The sequence below is a fragment of the Wasmannia auropunctata genome, unplaced genomic scaffold (assembly GCF_000956235.1).
Source record: "Wasmannia auropunctata unplaced genomic scaffold, wasmannia.A_1.0 LD320909.1, whole genome shotgun sequence".
Classification (NCBI taxonomy): domain Eukaryota; kingdom Metazoa; phylum Arthropoda; class Insecta; order Hymenoptera; family Formicidae; genus Wasmannia; species Wasmannia auropunctata.
The window spans coordinates 13,172-20,198 of NW_012041981.1; the positions used below are offsets into that span (position 1 = coordinate 13,172).

Consider the following 7,027-nt stretch of genomic DNA (forward strand, 5'->3'; position numbering starts at 1 on the left):
ACATCTCGACGTGCCGTCCGTGCAGTGCAAGCACGACGCGATAACAATCGCTTGTAAAGACATTTCGAACTTCAAATAAACATTTCAATAAACGCTTACGCGAAAATACAGTGTGCGTGAATTTAATTATTCCCCGCTGAAGTACAAAACAAAAATAATAAAATTAATTATGTATTTTATATATAATAATTTATATATAATCACACGTTTCTTTATCTTTTTCGTTTTAAAAAGATAGACATAATTAGTATGTCATTAGAACTTTTAAGAAATTTTAAGAAATGATGTGCATTAACAAGCCCGGCGTTCTTTGTGTGGATTGTGTGCAGCAACTCACACCCCAAAATCAGATGGGTGTGGATTTCTACATCCGGAAAATCCACACGCACGTTTATATATTAACTATGAGACTTTAAAGAAATTAATGTAAATCATGAGATTTGAATATCTGACGGGGGTATTCAAATTTCGACCTCTTCATTGGCTTCACCCGGTGTACCGATCCATGGTATGCGGCATTTGCGGCAACATGTTAGGCCTCTCACTTTGCGTGAGAATTGAACTAACAAGTATATTCACAGAGATTTAGCTGAGGCTGTAATGGATGACATTGATAAAATTATTAAATGAATTTATAAGTAAAAATAATTATAGAGCATATACGTTTTTAATTGTAAAAAATAAATAATTAAATGTTGAAAGAAAAAATTTGTGTACTTGAAAATTTTATCAACTACTTGTGGAGTGGGGGAAGTGGGGAGATTTTTCATCAGAAATTTCCACAATATTCGATACTCAGAGCCGAGACAAATCGCCGGGCATAGAAGAAAACCTGAGAAATAAACAAACAGTTCCATCATCCATGACAATGCGCGATGTGTAATTTATAACCATATAGTTATTTCCCGAGTTATAAATGTACATAAATTATTACCATGAATATTATATACGTAAATAGGTACACGTGTCAGGTGCATATTTATGTAACAAAAAACAAACATTCAGAAGAATTACTCAATGTTATCAAACATATTATTGTAGAGGCCATGCGAGATATCAACACGGATGTTGATGTGTAATAATTTTTTACAATATCCAATCACACGCAAACTGCGCGACACACATTCGTCGATCTTGAAACACAGTTTATTGCATGAAGCCGGAATCACTTTATAACAACTTAAATTGATTAATGATTTAATCTGATCTATGATGCGCCGCTATACATTTATAAGATCTCCTTCTCTCCCTCCCCGAATCTGTAAAGAATTTATTGCGAAAAATATCACCTCAACTCTCAGCCAAGAATCAAACCCGAATCTCTACGTTTGTCGGACGGGCGTCATACCATTAGACCACCGAGGTATGTATGTAATATATACATATATATATATATATGTATATATATATATGTGTGATAATGTTCTTTGCAATGTAAGTATACACTTTAAATTCGTTGCAGTGAAAGGTCGATTTTAGGGATTTCACTGCTATGCAGTGATTTTCACTGTATGTAAAAGTGAGTTTTAACTTTTGTTAAAGTGAAATTTTCACTTTATTAGAAACAGTGAAAAATGTCACTGTTATGGTAACAGTGATATGGTTGCAATAGCATGATTCACTGCAAAAAATGTGATTAACTGTAGAAGAAGTGAAAAGTTACTTTCTATTAGCAGTGAACATTTTTTGACGGTAAAAAATAATTCATTATATTAATAGTGAAAAGTAATTTTACTAAATTAAAAAATATAGTGAAGTAATTGCCTATTGAGAACCGACACGGGTGTTGATGTGTGAAATTCTTATCGTTACAATATCCAACCACACACGATCTGAGCGCCGCACGGTTTATCGGTCTTGAAACACAATTCTTTGCATGAAGCCGGAGACTTGTAACAAATTAAATTATCGAACAATTTAATACTTTTCAATGCTAATATGCATCTATAAAATTCCCCTCCTCATAGGCAATTACTTCACTATATTTGATTATTAAATTATTTCTTGAAGCCTATTTTAAAATTCATTCGAGTGAAAAAGTCACTGTTAACTGCAGTGATTCAAGTTCACTTTAAGTTAAAGTAAAATCTCACTGCAAAGAGGGCAGTCGCATTTTGACTATTTGTTACAGTGCGAACAGTGAAATTTCATTACAACGAATTTAGAGTGTAATAAACGATATAATAACGTAAACAATTCAACGTGTCTTTTCAGGCGTGAATTCAAATAATTTAGAGAAATAGGCTCACAAGAATATATCAAACATATTAAAGTAAGAGGCCATATGCCTCGGTGATCTAATGGTATAGGATGCCTATCCAACAAACGTGGAGATCCGGCTTCGATTTCTAGCTGAGAACTGAGGTGATATTTTTCGCAATAAATTCTTTAAAGATTCGGGGAGAAGGGGAATTGTTGCGTATATATTAGTGGGCCCACTACGTAGTTCCATACATTCCGCGTCGCTGAGCAAAGCGGTAAGCAAACACAGCGAACAGACGATAAAGAAAGCATCGTTTTGAATAAATAAAGTAATAGCCGAGTTCGGCGCCAGTCTTATCGCGTTCGACGTCGTGTTCGACGTCTTTGTCTAAAAACAAAGAGAACGGCAGGACCAACCCATGAGTCTCGCATGACTCAGGATTGGCCCATGCTCGCCGAGAGTTTCCCTATACATATATATAAAGGACAGCCCCGATGGGCCCAGATACATACGATTTTTGTAGCGAAGCGTACGCATAGTAAATGTTAAACCGAGATCTCGAAAACGATCGTGAGACCGAGTCCTCCGCGAGACGATAAGAGGCCGAGTCCTTTCATAGAGGCCGAGTCCTCACATATACCGATAATAAGGAGGCCGAGTCCTCTTATAATCGATAATAAAGAGGCCGAGTTCTCTCATATATCACATTATTGCCGCGACCGAGTTCGTGTAAATCTTTTCTTGTGTATTATACAAATCACATTAAGAATAAACATTTTTAAAAACTAATATGTGGAGTGACCTTCCCCGTATATACGACCCAGTAACTTATACAAGCAATTATCGAAGACGCAGCTATACGAACAAATATAACTTAATCTTAAATACAGATATACGTACAATGCAGTTGAAATCAGTTCATATTGTATTCCGTTTACATTATTATATATATACACTGCTGACCATTAAAATTGCACCATCAAGAAAGACATACAGATATCAAAATGACACGTAGGGGAAAATCGGGGTGTATCGGACACCTAAGCTTTTTCACATATAATTTTTTTTTAAATAGCTAAATTGGAATATACTGCGTTCCATAAAAAACTTTATTCTTATACCAAAACATCTCTTAAAACTCAGTTTTCTAAAATAAAAATATCTATCAGTTTTTTATACTTTTTATAGGCACTATATTTTTGTCATGTTTTTTTGTGGAGGGTTGTATCGGACATCATATAAATTATATTATATATAATTATATCTGTATATTTTATTGTATATTATTATTTTATATTATTATATGTAAGTATAACATAAGTCAATAAATAAAAATAAACACTTTTTAAAGTAACAAGTAAATAAAATGAAAAGTCTTTGAAAATTTACATTTCGTTTCATAAAAAATAAACAAAAAATAAAAATTACATCTTATTTACTTTTTTTTGGTACAAGCATCACATTGATAAAAAAGATTGCTATTTTCAAAGCAATGGTGTGAGAATTTAAGTTTTATTAACCGTATAAGTTGTCCGATACAACCAGCAACTCATCTGTCCGATACAACCCAAACAGCAACGAAAAATCGGCTGTCACTTGCGTATTAGTAAGCCTAACGAGATTTATAGCCTACCAGTTAAATGATAATAAATGTTGTTTCTAACCATAAACTAAAAATCTATTATACTTACTTTCAGACAAAATACAATAGCCAGAAGTTAACTTTGTTCACTCAAAACAACGGTTCAAAACACAAAATTTATTGCCATTTGGCAACACCACTGCCGTCTGTCCTAATATTGGGTCATCCGTACCCCCATCCTTCAATCAACACGCCGATTGTCTCACAGGTGCTATCTCTAGCGGTAAATGCTTGAAACAACTCTTGTCCGATACTATCGCTTGTCCGTTACACCCCGAATTTCCCCTATATGATAAATTATTTGTGATATAGGATTATTGTGATCTATAAAATTCAAAAATGCAACTTGGTATTTTTATTAGAAGCACAGCTCATTTTCATATTTTACTATGATTCATCAACAATTTTCAATATGATTTAATCTAACGCGTTTTTTTCCACTGTTGCAATTTTAATGCAATGTGTAATTCATTCAAATTATTTATGTCTTATTTACGTTAAATATTTCTAAGCCTCTTTTCATAACATAAACTATATGTAGGCATTGCGTGCGTTGAATATTGTTTTGTATTTCTGTAATATTTTGATGTTTAATATGTATATATATTATATACATATGTATTATTTTATACACTATGTGTGAGGTAAAGAATATTTTTACGGCTTTTATATTTCATAAAAATAAAATCATTTTATTCATTCCTGGATTTTATGGATGTCTTGTAATTTATTACAATTGTATATTGTAATTTGTACAATTACGATTTGCATGTCATTAATTCTTTTCATCGCGCGCGGGTCAATGAGTCGATATTAAATGATTAAATGATTGTGTATATTAAAATACGTTAATTGGAATAAAATTCCGATAAAGTGTAACCTAATGACGATTGTTCGCACTTGTTGCATCTCGATGAGACGGTATTCCGAAAAAGATTTTGATCGATTCACGGAGACGAAGCACTTAATTATTACAATACACATCTGGGACCGATCATCAATACGAAAATCGCGCAATGCCATAATGATGCATGGTTCGCAGTGAATATTTTACGGAACACTTTCGACAACTCACGCGCGAAAATTTTTGAGCAACAATTTACAATAATTGCGGAGCGATTCTAAATTTCAACGCGACCACATGTACCGCCTTTTACGGCCGATTAGCGGTGATCAATATCGTGACTGTCGGAAACATTAAGGCAGCGCCGCGGGCCGGTCAATTGTGATAACCGGGTTTCGCGTAAAAATGATTGAACTTACAATTAGTTGATATGTCTGCTAGTTACATACATAACTAATATAAAAATAAAAACGGACTCTCGATCTTCAAATTGACAAATAGAAACGGGCAAATGAGAGTCAAGCGCAGTTATTATGGCGCAAATTATTTCTTTAATATTTAATGAGATATATATTTTACATACAAATTTAAATAAAGTATCCAAACGTTTCGACTCCTCTTCGAGTCATCATCAGTGTGTGTCTTCATTAAAATACATCCCGAACTCAATGCGGAAGTCAATCAAAATAAGAATAAATCCGAATGTATATATTCCACGTTGATTACAACGCCATATGGTGATTATATAAAGAATAATGCTTGCGCAGGGAGCCGTAAAATACAATAAGATGAAACGTGGATCATATCGTGGTTGATATACAATAATTGTTAGATAAAGCCAAGGGCTCACTTTAAGATTGACGATTGAATGGATACATCGCGTTATTTGCGAACTGAAGAGATCTTTGTTGCGTGATTTAGTTTCCTTATTAATGTATTTATCTAATAATTATTGTACATTGACCACGACCTGATCCACGTTTCACCTTATTGTATTTTACGGCTTACGGCTTACGGCTCCATGCAAACATTATACAGGGTGTCCCAAAACTCTTAATTAACATTTTAAGTTGTGAAAGAAAATGAAATTTTGAACTAAAAGTTCCTTTATCAATTTCGGCTCAGATCATTATTTACAGATTTATTAACGAATAAAGTTAATCAATTACCATAGATTGTGCTTATATTGGCATAAATCTGGAAGAAAACATGGGGATAAATGCTGTATATATTTATAAACGTTAATCGTTTTAATAGATTTTCTGAGAAGCCTGGAACAAAATTTACAAAAATTATTTTGAGAAAGCGTTTCAAATTTTACTTTTTTTATTATAGAGGAATAATTCATTATACTTTCATCCATTATACTTTCATTATATGTATAGCGCTTCTAAAAGCGCTCATACACGTGATCGCGAAATTTCTCCGGAAACCTCAGAGCTTCTCGAACCGTTCAGCGGAACGTGCCGCGTAATTATCAGTACGAAATTATATGTGTTAATTGCGATGATGCGCGTTTGAAATGTCGTTTAACAATTTGATTTATACCTTATTTTAATTATTTTTATTTTTCATTATTTCATTTTTTCATTTTTTTTGTTATTTTTTGTGTATGTAAATGTAATTTACAATATAAGTCTTTCTGTTCCAAAAACGTATGTTAATCCGAGTCAAAACCATTTGCTCTTTTTAATGATATTTAATATCTTGATAACCGAAACCAGTTTATGTTCGGACAATTACCAAACAAAATATAAACTTATGTAATATTAATAAAATATTTAACTGTAAGTTATATCACAATTATATACATGTATACTTTATTTTTAACTGTTGACGTTGTAATTATAAAGATTTTTAATATACTCCATATATAACGTACCCCATATTTAATATACCTCATCTTTAATATATCCCATTTAAACACTCTTTTACAAAAAAAAAACGATACACTAAAAATTTAGGAAAAATTTACCAACCTTTAAATAATTATAACTTGATAAATATAAATAAAGATAAAAATACAGTTAAACCTCGATAACTTGAATCTCAAGGGACCAGAAAAACTATTTGAGTTATAGAGTTTTCGACTTATAGAAATTTGAGTAAAACTAGAAAGTTAACATATGTATATGAAAATTTGACTTACAGAGGTTTGTACGAGAGCTTATAATTTTCCGATTATAATGGCTTTTAGAGAAAAAAAAACCAACATTTAATAGTGAATTATTTATTGCATACATGTAATAAATACATTTGTAACCATAAAACAAAATACCTGCAGGCTATATTACTCACGGTTACACATAATTACAACTTCGAATTAGAGAGGTAGCGA

At 32.3% G+C, this 7,027-nt stretch overlaps 1 long non-coding RNA gene across 1 annotated transcript; it reads left to right on the forward strand.

Annotated features, from left to right (window-relative positions):
- The first annotated feature begins 1,298 nt into the window (after positions 1-1,298).
- LOC105460494 lies at positions 1,299-4,159 on the forward strand. The gene is made up of 3 exons (XR_975836.1): positions 1,299-1,363; positions 2,215-2,477; positions 3,901-4,159. It is a non-coding gene; the product is annotated as an uncharacterized LOC105460494 (long non-coding RNA).
- Positions 4,160-7,027: the final 2,868 nt, after the last annotated feature.